Below are 15,439 nucleotides of genomic sequence, written 5' to 3' on the forward strand. Positions count from 1 at the left end.
GCAAAGAAAGTTTTGTGCTAATAAGGTTGCTAATGGAGCTTAGGACTAGGGTTTAAATAACTAACATTGAATGCAGAAAAGAAACATTTAAATTATTTAATAGGGCATGAAAAGGAATTCCAAAGTATTTCTACAGAAGCAATCCCAATGGGTATAATTTTGGTCCCCAAATTTTATTCTTATTCTTTGAAGATGATGGCCTGAACTTCTTATTTCATTGGATTAAAGGAACAGAAAATCTCAAGGGCAGTGGTGAAAAGATGTGCTAATTTAGAGGCCAGCAGGGGAGGCTGTCTCCCAGCAAAGGGAGGCTTTTAGGGGGGAGATTAGGGGTCCCAAAGAAGAGATGGAAGCATTGAGATGCAGAAAATGCATTTTGGGACAACCCTTGGGTCCTTATAAATAATCATGACATTTGCATCTCTGCAGTGTTTTATAATTCATGGCATATTTTCTCACACTTCTTCTCTTAACTGATTCATCAGAACTCTCTCCAGAAGTTGTTCTTAGTCCTGTTTTACAGACAAGGAAACCGAGGCTCAGAAAAATTATGGGTTAGCTAGACAGTGAGCCCAAATGCCACTCTTCTGTGTTTCAAGATGAGGAGACGTTGCGGTCATGCTTGGAGTTCTGGAGCCAGGAGCCATCCTTTCCAGAAAGCCACAGAAACTGGGAGGTATTCTCCAGGGATGCTCCTGGTTCTTCTATTTTCAGCCTCAGTACTTTGGTATGTGGCTCGGTTGTTGAGAGACCTACTCACTGGTTCTGCCAATAGTGCTGAGTACACCTTGATACAGGTCCAGGAGCCAGGAACTGCTGCTCAGAATGTGCCCAAAGCAGGGCACATGTGTCTTCATTCCTGGGCACTTTAGCATTCAGGTTTGGGCTATTAAGGGGTCTTGCCCTCGGGAAGGAAGTTCAGGGGCTCCCCTCACATGACTGAGTATTAGCATCCTCTGAAGCCACCTGAGAAGTGGCACTTTCTGGACCCCAGTGAAGACCAGGGCCTCACCTGACTGAAAACTCGATAGAGCAACATGCGGATACAGACTTATTGGAACTCTTCTGTGTCTTATAGTTTATCAGCAGAGCTTCCCCTTTCTAGGTGCTCTCTCTGCTGTTGGCCAAACAGCTCTTTGGGAGAATTATTTTCTAAGTGACAAAAAGTAATTCTTAAACACTATTTTGATAAATTCGAGTAAATCCTGTGTTGGGTTGGACATTCTAGATTGTATACTTCAGGTAGTGGAATTTGTTTTATTTTATATTTAGGTAGGCTCCATGCCCAGTGTAGTGCCTGATGCGGGGCTTGAACTCATAACCTTGAGATCAAGACCTGAGCTGAGATTAAGAGTCAGATGCTTAACCAACTGAGCCACCCAGGTGTCTCCAGTTAATGAAACTTGAAGTGCTTGACAAAATGCTTTTTTGTTTTTATTGAATATAGAGCATTGGACTAATTTATATGAAACATGTTTTTACTGCATATCGAATGTCACAATTTCTTCTCTGTACAGCAAAAAAGAGTAATCAACTGCGTATTCCAAAACATACGTTCACCTGTGTATTAACATTACATCTTACTCTAGTACTAAGTACCAGCTAGACCAGTCAGGGGCTGAATTCAGGGGAAAGAAAAAACAAACGTATTTGTAAATATGAAAAAGATAGTTATTAGAGATGATTTAATTGATGTTTTGCAAATTTAGGTTTTAAAATCCCTTCACAGAGGCAATTTATCAACTCATTAAAAAATAGAAATTTGGAATCATGAAGTCAAACACAGTAAAGGTCACAGACTAGAAGATGTGAAGATTATGTCATTTTATCTGAAACACGACTTTAAAAATTCATCTCAATGTGAGAATCATTTTGTGCTCTGTATATATTCATGCATGGGGTAATGCTGATCACAGGGAATCCGGTGACATCTTTAACCTGGAGTCACAATCCGTATTCCTTCCAAAGTACAGAATCTCAAAAGGTAGGTTTCCTTGTTGAAATGTGTTGTGAGCACTTGTGCCAAGGAATATGGGCCAGCTGGATGCTTAGTGTAGATATTCTCTCATGTGTCTCTGACTCTATGTGGCACTGAATTCCTTATTATGACTCCTGGAATTATGCAGGATCATGTCCATTACTTGGCAGTAACACATTGCCAACACTGAATGATGCGCAGGTAGGCTAACCTTCCAGGTGATTTTGTCTATTTTTAAGAGTTTTATTTATTTCAAGAGAGTGAGCAGGCATGAGTGGGGGAGCAGGGAGGGCAGAGGGAGAGAAGCAGGCTCCCCACTGAGTAGGGAGCCTGATGCAGGGCTGGATCCCAGGACCCTGGGGTCACTCCCTGAGCCAAAGGCAGATGCTTAATCTACGGAGCCACCCCAGTGTCCCTAAACTTCCAGGTTATTTTAAAAAGAGGTTATGGGTGGGGGGAAGGTTACGGTCCATGTCCCAGAGATGACCACCCAATGCCTATCTCCATCTGGCCTCTCTCCAGACTCATTTCGGTTGTTCCACATTTTCCACTCCACCCTGTAAACACAAGAAGCCTCCTGGTGGTCCTGAGCATTTCACGCCCTTCTATATGTCTTTCTGTCTCTGTCCGTCCCTCCACAACCGTGCTGCGTGGACCTTCCCTCCACCTGTGATTCTTTAGTTCTCCTTGCGCTGAAGATCTAGCGTGTGTGCCTTTTCCAGGTTGGAGTGGGTTCTCCCTGCCTCCTTGTCCACACTTCCCTGTTTCCTACTTGTTTCTCTTTTTTTGACTCCGATCCCCATGAACTGTGATTTTCATGAAGATAAAGGCTAATGACAGCATTTCTTGGTTTGCTTTATTTTCTGGTTTTCTGTTCAGCTTCCTTTTGTCAGGAGGAAACCACATGAGCTACCTTCAGCAAGCCCAGGAATGTGGAGTATGGTGTCCTCAGGCTGCAGGCAGCAGGTGCGATAGCATCAGGGCTGGTTTTAGAGTTGACGCTGTTCCAGTGCGTCCCATCTAATCCAGGACCTGAAGAGGCAGAAATGTCATCAAGACGGAAACCGTCCAAGGCTTGGGAAGATCCCAAGTGTCTCGGATAAGGTTGGTGCTGGAAACTTGGTTAAAGTGGGTCCCCATGAGGTAAACATGAGGAGGAATAAAGGTTACAGGGACGGGGAGGGAGTAATTTGGTGTATTTCCTGGTGACATCTTCCTATTTATGGCTTCCTCTGCTCTGTGGTGTGTAACTTGGGGATGTCTGGTATTATCAAGGTGCTCCAGGATTCCAATAGCTTGTTTCTGACCTTCATGGGTATTTCTTAAGACCTAGTTCATTCATTTGCTCATTCATTCATTCATTCACTCATTCATTCACTCATTCATTCATTTGTATGTTCCAGAAACATATGCCAGGCATGATTGCCAGGCTGGACGGGGAAAGAAGAACATGGGGCTTCATTCTCACAAAGCTCAGTCTTGTAGTCTCTACTACATGGCCTGGTGGCATGACAGGGTGCAGGGGGCCACAGAGTAGGGCCTCCAACCCACTCTGGGGAGGCTGGGGCTTGAGAAGGCTTCCACATGAGATATAATTTAAACTAAGTGTTAAAGAACAAGCAGGATGAGGTGGGCTGGGGAGGCTGTGGGCATCAGATGCTGCAGATGCTGCAGACAGAAAGACAGCAGACGGGAAGACTCTGGGGCAGGAGCCTGCCTACCTGGACATTGGGCTGCCTTTGCAGCAGGGGCAGAAGACAAGAATGGGGATGAAAGCAGAGGCAAGCTGAGAGAGTGGAATTTTGTCCTGAAGGCACCAGGGAAATAGGGACAGGAGTGTCAGGATGAGCTGTCTGTTTGGGAAACATCTTTCCAGGAGCCACATGGGGCAGGGAGAGCTGCTGTCTGCAGAATGCTAAGTAGCCCTACTCATGGCGACATGCCTCACCGTCATCACTCAGGAGGCTGACTGCCTGGTATATGAATGGACCCTGGGGCTTCGCAAACAGGATGACGGGCACCGGCCCAAAGGCAAGACACAAAGTAGGTTAGAAATTCCTGAGCAGAGTTCCAGGAGCAAAAACCACCAGCTTCTGGTGGGAATTTCCTAGTCTGAGAGAGCTATTTCTTCACTGTAGCAAGTTGGCATGGGCAGGCTGTCCAGAGTCGGCTCCTGCTTCACTGTCCCTGAGCCATGCTTCTGGACACCAAGAGTCTGCTGAAAGGCAAGAACTTGTTGTAGGGCAGCGGGTGAGACAAAAGGCTGCTCACGAGGACATGACTTCCACACTTGGAAGTCTTCAAGGGCCACTGAGTGACGCTGGAGCATCAGTATGGATGTGTGATGAGTTGACACAGAGAGGGAAAAAGTATGTGGATATCTTTCCAGCAAGGCGAACTGCATAGACTTTTCTGAACATTTTTAAAGTGAAAAAAATATAATGATTGCAAGAATGAAAAAAGGGAGAAAAGTAGAATAAATGTCTTACATTCCTTTTTCTACTTTTCCCTCCTATACCTCCTCCCACACCCCTAGTTTGATGACCTTCTACAGGTACTAATCTGGGAAGCAGTTCAATATCCAAATGGACCTATATTTAGTCTGAACCCATAAATATAACATGTATGTATATGTGTTTAAATTGAATGGATATGTAGCCACATTTTAATGTAATATATAATGTATACTTTGTATGTTCAGCAATATATATAGGTATATAGAGAGATGTAGATAATATATTATAGATCTATATAATTTATTTATATATACAATGTTAAATTGGACTCCTCACTTGTATATATTTTCATTTACATTGTTGTTTACACTCAATAACATAGTACTTCTTTCTATGCCAGTGGCCATGAAACACACTTTTAAATGGCAGCAAAGAATTCTTTATTTTAGATTGAATTAACCATTCTCCAACTACTTAAGTTTTTCTACTTGACAAACATTGATAATGCTTTCACCCAAATAACATATTTTATGTTATATGCTTGTGTGACAAGTTGCATATTATTATTTTTATATGTACTTGTTCAAATGTATGGATATATATAGAGGTAGACTTATGTATCTATATATCTATATATAGATATGTCTAAAAATATACCTGCTGGGTCAAAAGTATGCATCTTTTTAATTACTATAGAAAACTGAAATGGGTCTCTTACAATGGTATCAGTTTTTACTCTAATCAGCTTTGGTTGAAAACGCCTACTTTTCACCACTTTGCCAATTGTATTTTTGAAGAAAAATATTTATTCATTTGAGAGAAAGAGAGAAAGCTCAGGCATGGGCTGGGAGAGAGGGAGGGAGAGAGGCAGAGAAGCGGACTCCCCACTGAGTGCAGAGCCTAACCTGGGGCTCCATCCCAGGACCCTGAGATCATGACCTGAGCCGAAATCAAGTGTCCAACACTTAACTGACTGAGCCACCCAGGAACCCCTCCAATTGCATTCTTAAAAATGGTTTGTCAATCAGAGCAATTTTATCTTGATTTAAAATTTTTCATTCTCCTGATTAATAGTAACCCTGAACATTTTCTTATTGACTTACTGGCTGTTTCTGTTTGTTTTTCTTGTGTTAACTTAGAACTTGCAAAGGTTTTTTCCCTTTCACTTACTTGTCTTTTATTAACTCTGTGTATGTGCATAAAGACTTCTTACAATTTACTGAGACCATAATGTGGCAAAACCATCTATTGAGAAAGTAACTCTTTTATTTTTCCTCACCTATAGGTGCTCTGTAAGGAAATGACAGGTATTTCCCCAAATGTGCCTACCCCACCCCCTCCTTCCACCAGGCAGAGTGCCAGACTTTGCTCTTGGCCTCCAGGCCCTCCTAATCCTATCGCTGGGAGGCCAGGGGAGGAAACCATGCCAGGTGGCAGGCACCCTCCCTAAACAGGTCTTTGATTTCTATGTCTGGGCCCACTGAGGAAATTAAGCTGGATTTGTCTGATGGGGCAGGGGATCAAAGGTTTGATGTTTTGAGAACTGAAGAGGAGAAAAGCTCAACTTGAGAAGGAAAAGGAAAAATCCCCCAGGACAGGGTTGCAGACACTTCTATGGTGGGAACGTGAGCTGGAGAGAAAGCAGCCTCTCTGGTACAGGAAGACCAGGGAGAGGGACACAGCCTTGGTGTCAGGGAAGCCTAAGCCCTTGCTTGGTACAGCAGAAGGGCATAAGCCAGAGGTCACCTGCCATGGGGCTGGACTATGCAGAGAAGACAGGGACTGGGCTGCAGCATCCATCTGCATGGAGGCCCAGAGCTCTGCTCCATATCCCAGAACTAGGTTCAAGTTCGACAAAAGTAGCATGGAGGGGACAGTCACGCAGGGCTTCCCATCAGTCTTGCTGGACTTGAGCCACATGGTGTTTTGAATTAGGCACCCAAATAGGCGATGCTAGCAAGACCATGGAGCATGGCAGAGATTGGCACAGAGGCTGGCCAGACAGCCTGGGTTGCCCATTTGTATGACCTTGGGCAAGTTACTTCCCTGGCCTGATGTTCCATTTCCTTATCTGTGCAATGGGGACAATAAGAGTGCTTACCTCTTGGAGTTACGTCTCCTCAGCTTTTGTAAAGCACCCGTCATATGCTCAGCATTTGTTGACAGTATTATCATTATTATCACACGTGGCAAAGATGTTCCCCATTTTTCAGATTAGTTTATGTTTAATTCTGTCATCCAGAACTGTACCAGTAGTAGTGGTAGCAATAATAGTACAGTGGGAGTGTAGCATCAATAGTATAGTGACAGAAGAATAGTGGTACTGTCAGGGTAGCAAAGGAGGAGTATAGTAGCAGTAGTATAGTGAGAGTATAGTAGTAGTATTGCCATAGCAGTCATGTAGTAGTAGTGATACCAGCATAGGAATGAATATAACAGCAGTAGCATAGTGAGAGTATAGTAGTAGTATTACCATAGCAGTCGTGTAGTAGTAGTGATACCAGCATAAGAATGAATATAACAGCAGTAGCATAGTGAGAGTATAGTAGTAGTATTACCATAGCAGTCGTGTAGTAGTAGTGATACTAGCATAGGCATGAGTATAGATAGTAGTATTGTCATAGTAGTGGTGTCATAGTTGTAGTAGTTTTTTTTTTTTTTTTACTGGAAAAAATATCCCCTGTGGCTTTTAGGTTTTACATCCTTCCTAGAAAGACCCTCCCTGCCTCTCACTGGAGCAGTTAGCTAGGTTTTTCTCTATATATTTTTTTGATGTTTAGATTTCTTTTTTTTTTTTAAGACTTTATTTATTTATCTGATAGATAGGGAACATAAGAGGCAGAGTAGCAGGCAGAGGGAGAGGCAGAGGGAGAAGCAGACTCTTCGCTGAGCAGGGAGCCCAATGCGGGGCTTGATTGCAGGACCCTGGGATCAGGACCTGAGCAGATGCTTAACTGGCTGAGCCACCTGAGTGTCTCTGATGTTTTAGATTTCTGACACTGATCACCCTCCAGTGTCATCTCTTGATATTCCTACCTTTAAGCTCCATATCCAGACCAGCCACCTCCCTTCAGTTTCTAGAACACATGAAGCCCTTTCCTGCATTTGAAATTTTTTTTAAATTTTTATTTATTTATTTGACAGAGAGAGATCACAAGTAGGCAGAGAGGCAGGCAGAGAGAGAGAAAGAGAGGGAAGCAGGCTCCCCGCTGAGCAGAGAGCCCGATGCGGGACTCGATCCCAGGACCCTGAGATCATGACTTGAGCCGAAGGCAGTGGCTTAACCCACTGAGCCACCCAAGTGCCCCCTTGCATTTGATTTTTCACATGCATTTTCCACCCTGTGTTTCAGCTCAAAGTCTCTGTCCGGGCGATACATGCAATTAAGCGCCTTCCTTCCCCCGTTCTTTGTCACAGAAACATATTTGTTCCTTTCCTTGCACTTCCCTCAGTTGTGCTGACATCTTTATTACCTTCTCTCTTGTGTAGCCCCCAAAGGAAAGAGTCACTGATTTGGGGCATGTGTCTGTTCATGGGTCCATTCACTTCTCTGTACCCAAGTACCTAGCGAGGTCTTGGCACATAGATGCTGAGTAAATATTTCTAAAGTGAATGAGCTAATCCTTCTCCTATTTACTTTGGGATATATTATGAAGAAGGCATTAAATTATTCTTTCCCCCTCCAAATAGATAACCAGATGTTTCTTCATTGTTTGGAGAAGACTTCCTTCTTCCATTGATTTGAAATGTTCTCTCTCTCTCTCTCTCTCTCTTCTTTAAAGGTTTTATTTTTTTATTTACTTGAGAGAGAGAGAGAGAGACAGACGGAGAGAGGGCATGAGTGGGCAGAGGGATAAAGGGAGAGGGAGAAGCAGATGCCCCGCTGAGCAGGGAGCCCAACTCAGGGCTCAATCCCCGGACCCTGGGATCATGACCTGAGCCAAAGGCAGAACCTTCCCTCACTGAGCCAGCAGGCATCCCTAATATAGTACTTTTAATTACTTCAGTTTTATAGCCATGTTTATTCCTTTGGTGAGGCAGGTAACCTCTACCATTATTCTTAATTAATTTTTTTCTTTGACTATTTCTGTACACTTTCTTTTCTGATGGACTTTCGTGCTATCTTATCAAGTTTCACAAAAGATTCCATTGGGATTTTAATTAAGTTTGTATTCTTTTTGTAGATTAAATTGGAGAGTCTTGACATCTTACACCACTAAATTTTCTCATCGGGACACTGTGTCTTTCCATTTATGCTTCTCTCTCCTCTCTCTCTCTCTCAACAATCTAGACAACTCTCTGGTTTTTTACATACAATTCTTGGACATTTTACCACTTTTGTTTTATCCTGAGTTTTTTTTTTTTTTAAACACAGTTTTTATACTGTGTTTTGCTAATTTTTTCTGCTACATTATTTTTCAATATATAGTGACATCAATTTAACAATTTGTAACCCTATATTTTTGTGACACGCTGACTGGGGTCATGTTAATACTAATGAAAAATACTAATAGCCATCTATTACCAAGTGTGCATTTTGTTCTGTAGACCATCCAAGGGATTTTCCATGCATTCATATCTTGTTTAATTTTCCCAAAATTGGTATAGTTGCCTTCCGCGAGTGACGATAGAGAAGCTGAGGCGTCTATTGAGACTCACAGAGCCAGTAGTGACCAGTGTGTAGCACACACAGATCTGTATGAGGGCGCATACGACCTTGCTCCACTCATCCGTGCTGCCAGGTATTTTATTTGAACATCTACAATGACCATTGGCAATTTTACTCACTGATTTTCGGAAATTACCAGAATTGGAATAGATTTTAAGCGTGTCAAGTCCAACCTCAGTGTTGAGGGCTTGCAGCCCCTTAACGGCTTCTGACGTGACAGGTGGAGCTATTGCACACAGACCTCCACTATGGAAAGAAAGCTCAAGGCTTCCCATGGCAGCTCCCTGAATTTTCCGTCACCTCGGACTCTCAAATCTCCCCTCCTTGGGTTGAGTGAAACCTGTCTTCCTCTGATCTCTGTTCTTTGCCATGAGGTCCCATGGCTCCCTGGGCTCCTAGGAGCTGGTGTTTCCTCATGGGATCTTCCTCCGCAGGCTAAAAGCTGAATGAGAACAAAGACTTTGCGTTCTGTCTTCAACTGAATCCCCAGTGCAGAACATCATGCTTAACGTGGAGAAAGTTTCCAGTAACTGTTTGTAGAATGAGTTGATGAACTGACTTCATTGACTTATCCAGAATAAGCCTCTTCTCACTTCCTCCTGGCAATTTCTTAGGTCTTAAGATAATTTGTCGTTAGTCCTCTCTAAGCTGCTTGAATAGCCCTTGTTCAATAGATGATTCTCCTAAGGCAGAGATTAAAGAATCCCTTTCCCCAGCCTCATTCCTCCGGGCGTGTTCCAGTTTGCTGGTGTCCCGATTAGGGCATGAGGTCCAGGATCGCCGCATTTCTCCAGCTGTCAGCAGAATGGACCACGGAGGGCAGTACGTAAAACTCCCATCAAGTTCTATCCCATACTTCTCTCACAGTTGCTGTTTTTGACTTGATCCACTACAATCTCTGGCCCAAATATAGCATTTATTTTATTATTTTATTTTATTTTATTTTATTTTATTCTAACTGATGTTATAAATATCACTAGCCTTGTACAGCTGGGGCTAAGGTCAATGATTTCCCTTCTCAGCACAGAGTCTGGCTCATGAGGAAATGTGTCATCGGACAGGACATTATCTAGGGTCCATTTTATGCATGCTCCAAAGACACAGGTTCTTTGGAAGAATTGTCCGGCCAATCTTCCACTCAGAAATACTGCAGCAGGGACTTGATACTGTAGCAGGGACTTAAAATAATAATAGTCAGAGCCAAGAAAGGATTGCTATCTCTCAATTTTGTTTATTGGTTCTTGTTCTCCCTCTGCTGTGAGTGCTGATTGGATTTGGGCGAGCCTACTGGGGGAGTCAGGGGCCTGGACTTGGTGCACCAGAACAACGTGGGGCCAGGGGAAGAGGACAGGGCTGGGCCCAGAGCAACACTCGTGTCTGTCTCTGTTTGGCTCAGGACCCCCAGATTCTTTAGTCTCTGGCCCCAGGACAAAGCCGGCACTGTGCAAAGGTTGGGCTCCTGTGGATGAAAGGCCCTGTGGAGAGGTGCGTGTGGGGGGCGGGGATGCAGACAAGGAGCAGTGAGAGAGGCTGGCCTGCCCTGTGAATAGAGGCGGACCACAGCTCAGAGAGAGAGAAAAAATAGAGAGGCCACCCAGAGGCAGAGGGGCACTGAATGAGAAAGAGAGCAAGTGAGGGGACAGGCAGAGGGGGCAGGAGCTGGTGGCGGTGCTGGGAGGGAGGGGGGAGGGATGGAGAGATGGAGGGGAGGGTGGGGCAGCGGCCTGCTTTGTCCAAGCCCTGGTGTCACTATTACCCAGCCCTGCTTCCCAGCCCCTGACTCGCACCTTGCCCTGGGCCCCAGTAGGTATGGTATGGGTGTGTGGTGCGATCCAGGCCCAGGGGAGCAGGGGGGTGGACCAGCCTGCCCTCTCCTCTTGGCCCACTATGGGCAGACATGGGTGCTGAAGGCACAAGTGGCTTCCTGAGGCCTGGGAGAGGCCAGGCAGCCAGGACCTCTGTGGGTGAAATGGCAGGAGAGACCTGTTTGGCTTGTACGAGGCTGGACTGGTCTGACACGTTAACTGGAGGTGAATAGAGGACCTGTGGGGTGGGGAATGCCTATGCTTAAAATGTGAGCGCCCTGTGAGAAGCCACGGGAGGCAACCCCTGGAGAAGTGGCCCGCCACGGCTTCCTGCTGTGGCTGGAGCAAATGGCTCCAAGGCAGACCGTGCGCATTTGGAGATTCTCAGACAATAAGGCCCTTTCCCTGTCTCTCTCCTTGCCCTTCTCACTCTCTGTGGGCCTGGTGTGTTTATCACATTTCCAACTTAATGCAGGAAGATTGACCAAGGTTAATGAGAGCGCCTGATGGAAGTTTCGCACAGCTCAAACCTGGCTATCGCCTCCAGCTGACTGCAGAGGTAGCAGTAAACGGGGTCCTGCCAAGTCCCTCCTCGTGCCTCGGACTCAGAGCCAGAAACCCGCTCACCTCCAGCGGTTGAAGACGCTGGAATGAGAAACAGCAAAGAGCTCTGAAAACCGGCACATAAAATCAGCTCGGCTTTCACTGTTCTCCCCAACTCATCTTTAACCATGTCAACTCTCGGGCAGCTCGAAAACATGAAAAGGCCTCAGGATGCCTTGTGGAATATGTTCTGCATTAACCCACAGCTGGTAGCAGTTACAGCAAAATTAGAAAACATTGAGGCAAAATTACCATCTTTTTTTTTTTTTCCCCAAGTTAAAACTCTTCAAATTCAAGGTTGTGAGCACTTGGGATGAGAAAGGGGGAGACTGTGACCTCACCCTTTGAATGTGGCTGAGGTCCTGGCTGTGGTGATTTGCACTCAGAGACAGATGACCCCCATCTTTGGTTTTCTCCCAGTAGAGATGCACTGGAGGAGATGTCTTGGGACTGCTGACGTTCACAGGACTGTAATAAATGACCCAGATCAATTTCACCGAGGGCGAAAATGTTCAGTATTCCTTCATTCTTCTAATTTGTTTCTTCGTCATTAAAAATCTTATTGGGAGAGTTTCAGACTCATAAACAGTTGTGAAAAATAATACAGAAGGGTCTGGTGTAGACTTTAACCAGATTCACCCTCACCATGACAATATTTTGCAAACTATCATATAATATCACCACCAGAATATTGACATTGACATCTTATTCAAATCTTTCCATTTGGTAGGCAGTCTCGTGTGTATTTTATTCTATACAGTTTTATAACAGGTGCAGATTTTTTTTAAGGTTTTATTTATTTGTCAGAGAGAGAGCAAGAGAGAGCACAAAGAGGGGAAGTACCAGGTAGAGCAGGCAAGGGAGAAGCAGGCTCCTGGCTGAGCAGAGAGCCCAATATGGGACTCCGTGCCAGGACCCTGGGATCATGACCTGAACCGAAGGCAGACACTTAATCACAGAGCCATTCAGGCATCTCTATAACAGGTGCAGATTTCTATATCCATCACAAGAATCACTATCACCACAAGGATCCCCACATCCATCTCCCTCATGTCTCCATCTGTCCAGTCTCTAACCCCTGGTAGTCACTCAGAGTTTTGCATCTTGATAATTTTGTCATTCTAAGAACGCTATACCAAAGGCTCCTAACTTGCGATAGTCCAACTTCAGATTTTTGGAGTTTACAATGGTACAGAAGTGATACACAGCGTAGAAACCGTACTCTGAATTTTGAATTCTGATCTTTTCCGGGGCTGGCGACATGCAGTACAATATCTTTCATGACCCTGGACATGGACATGGACTGGACTGGACATGGACTGCAGCAGCCAACCCCAGCTCCCGCTCAGCCACATGATAACGAGGGTCAACCACCTACACGGTCACTTTCCGTGCGGTATTCAATAAATTACACTAGAAAGTCAACACTTCATTATAAAATAGACTTTGTGTTAGGTAATTGTGCCCAGATGTAGGCTAACATCAATGTTCTGAGCAAGCTGAAGGTGCACCCAGCCGAGGTAGGGCAATTTGGTAGGCTGGGTATATTAAATACCTTTTCGATTTATGGTATTTTCAGTTTACAATGGGCTAGAGGCAGTATATATTATTCATCTTTGGGTCTATATTTCTGGAACACATTCTGTGTTCCAATCTCTGTCTAGATACAGGGGAAACAGTAATGGGCATGAGGCAAAAATCCTAGTGCCTATGGTCTCACATTCCCACCAGACGCATAAGCAAACAAGTAGTTCTGTGTTGGTGGGTAGTAAGTACTAGGAGGAGAGAAGCATGGTAAGGTTCTCTTCGAACCCTAACAGAGGCTGTCACGTGATGGAGGGAATCTACAGCACTTTACCTTCCCCAAACCTGAAGAGTCCTAAAGTCTAAACATCCAGGGGTTTCAAGTAAGGGATTTGGGGAGTCATGGATGGTTTTTCAGTGCCAGGAATAATTTTTTTTTTAGCTGCTTTCCCATACAACATCTCATTTAAAGCTCTTGAGTACCTAATGAGGTGGGTGTTGCGTTAGAAACATCAGAGAGAAAACAGAAGTTCGGTGCATTCACAATCTTGCTCAAGGTCACTTCGCTATTGAAGGACTGAAAGACTGAATCAGTGTCTGGGTTCCTGTCCAGGACTCCGCTCTATCCACACCTTCTTTCCACACTGAATTCTGTGATTTCAGACACATCTCTTGCAAAGCCTGAACGCTCATGCCTGTGGCTCTCTTTTGTCCTATCTCGACTGCCAGTCTAAGACAGAAGTAGGAGCTGCTAATGGGTCACTTAAGGCCCTCACATTCAAACAGAGCACCTTTCACATGATTTTCTGTGGACAAAAGGAATCAGGGTCAGTATTAAATATAATTACCGTGCATGGGACTAATAAATGGTATTTTTATCCTGCGTGCACTTGTGGGGGCGAGGAAGCCCTGCCATGGCCCCTCAGGTCACTAATCCCCCTCTGCCTTTATCCTCCGAGTCTGAGCAGATGGAGGCCGGGGTTCTCAAATTACCTTTCTTCCTTTTTCACTTGGAGTGCGTTCTCTAACTGATGCGGCTCTTTTCTTCTTGTACGCCCACATCCTGCCCCTCATTTTTCCCTACATCCTAAATGGTCTTCCGTGCAAATCCAAGGTCCTTCTCATTTCTCCCCGTCTGAACACAGAACTTATGCCTGAAATAGTTGCCCAAGACCACAAAGCGGGGGGCAGGATAGAATTTTTCAAAATCCTGTTATTCTACTTACATCGACACAGCTTTGGGAAGCTGACCAGGTACTTTGCACAAACTTCCCTTTGATCTTAACAGCAGTTCCTGGCTTGGAGCCCAGAATTGAACACCACATACCATGGAGAGCAGGTAAGCTTCTGAATTGTTCTGTGTCTGTGGTCCTTTCTCATCTGTTACAACAAAGATCATAATAACCATCCTGCATGACCACATTGACTAAGCAGCAGACATTCCTCTGAAAGCTCACTGAGGGCAGGAGCCAGGCCAGTGCTTCTCACCATGGCACTGAGCAGGTATGTTGTAGATGCTCCACATATGGATTGAGTGAAGAGCGGACATAACTTAGTCAGTGCAGAATCTAGAACACTGGGGATGCTGATAGGTATTAGTGTCCATCCCCTTCTGCTGACATCAAAGATCAAATACTGGGCCAACAATGAGAAAACATGGGGTCTTTTTCTGACTCAGACTGGTCTTTGCACTGCCATGTGGGCAAGTTTACCCCTAGGACTTGGCCTTAAATATCTAAGGAGTAAATGAAGATAGTGGATATGGGATCTCCAAAGCCCTTTCCGCACCATGACTCTGAGATATAACAATATATAATGAAGTTATTTGTGCCCCCAAATGAGTTCATCAGGGACTAGGGGCCTCAGCCTCACTTTCCACCACTGCAAAAGGGAGTAATCCTTTAATCTTGGGTTTTCCAGAGAGAATTAATTAAGCTTTCATCTGGGTATGCTGAGAAAGGAAATGTAGTTGTCCCTGCTTCCAATGTACATCCAGAATCTCACTACTTTTCCACCATGTCCCTGTTACATCCATACTCCTGGCCACCATCTTACTTTACCGGTTGGTGCATTCCTCCATCATCCTCCTTGACACCCTTCGGTCCCTTCTCCTCATAGGCCCTAAAATGTCTTTTAACATCCAAATTGTGTCCCAACATCCACTGATTTCCCTCCAGTGACTTCCCAGGGCAAGTCAAATACAGTCCAAATTCCTCCTTGACCTGAGAGGTTATACTTCTAGCCCCAACCTTCCCCTGACATTCTCTCTTAAATCTCTCTCTCTCTCTCTCTCTCTCTCTCTCTCTTTTTTTTAAGTTTCTTAGGGTCCAGTCATATTGACCATCTATCTGTATTATACCAAGGTCATTGGTCTTGTTGGATTTTTTGGCTGAAATAATTTTCC

The sequence above is a fragment of the Mustela nivalis genome (assembly GCF_964662115.1).
Source record: "Mustela nivalis genome assembly, chromosome: 6".
Taxonomy (NCBI): domain Eukaryota; kingdom Metazoa; phylum Chordata; class Mammalia; order Carnivora; family Mustelidae; genus Mustela; species Mustela nivalis.